The following is a 1,030-nucleotide window of genomic DNA, read 5'->3' as shown; positions in this document are numbered from 1 at the left end:
GGTATACCCTTTGATCAGTTGATGATGCATGGAGGGGATCGGAACCATGGCAATGAAATGATATACGATGGAATGAATGTAAAACTAAAGTTCTCTCATGTAAACTATCTTATAATTCACACACACACACGAAAAGAGATCAGTAGAAAAAATCCCAAACAAAAATCGCAAATAACAACAACAACAACAACAATGGTTGGAATGGGGAAAAGGAAAGGAGGAAATAATGTTAAGATGCTTGGTTGTCTTTTGAATCTTGGTTTTCCTTGCATTACATTATAAAAAACACTGGTTGGGGAGAGAAAGGAATAGCCAAAAATATCACCATAGAAAGCTTGTAAGTCCATCTTCTGCCTATAACTGATTGGAATACCTAAAATGAGGCTACAATGTGCGCAGTGAAGCAGACCAGCCTGGAGCAGCTAGAAAAACAGAAGATACTTCCTGAAAGACCTATAGGAAAAATACAAAACAATATAGGCAGATCAACTGATTACTACAAGAACAAGCAAGTTTCTTGCCCAGGAGACATCAAGGCAGTGGTTGGGTCCCCTCAGAGTAAACCCCCTTCCCAGACTAAGACTCAATCAGATACTTGTTCTGATTGGTGACAACATTTATCACCTATACAGCAAAGTGACAGAAAAACAGCAATGAAGCTGCGAGCTAAGCCTTACAATGTTCAATAGACTCCTGTGAACCCGGATGGAGACCTGGTTGGCCAGCAGTGTGGCAAGACCTGGAGATTCTTGGGCCCAGAGTCAGTGACATAGCCACAGAGGACTGGAGTGGAGAGTGAAGTGTCCAGCTGATAAGGAGAGAGGGCATATGCCCAAGAACACCCACACTTGCAGATAATACCCACTTGACTTGGCTTCAATGACTGAATGATCATAGATCAACTAGAAGAAGAAAGAAGAGGGGAAAAAAGAGTAATCTGACACAATTTGATGAACTTGACCTACACCTATGGATGCAGTAGCTCAAAAGAGGGCACAAATCTTTACAGCAACGATCATTCCCACCCCCT

Source organism: Chrysochloris asiatica, unplaced genomic scaffold (genome assembly GCF_000296735.1).
Source record: "Chrysochloris asiatica unplaced genomic scaffold, ChrAsi1.0 scaffold00199, whole genome shotgun sequence".
Lineage (NCBI taxonomy): Eukaryota > Metazoa > Chordata > Mammalia > Afrosoricida > Chrysochloridae > Chrysochloris > Chrysochloris asiatica.
The sequence above is the reverse complement of the archived record's forward strand: the minus strand, read 5'-3'. Positions refer to the sequence as shown.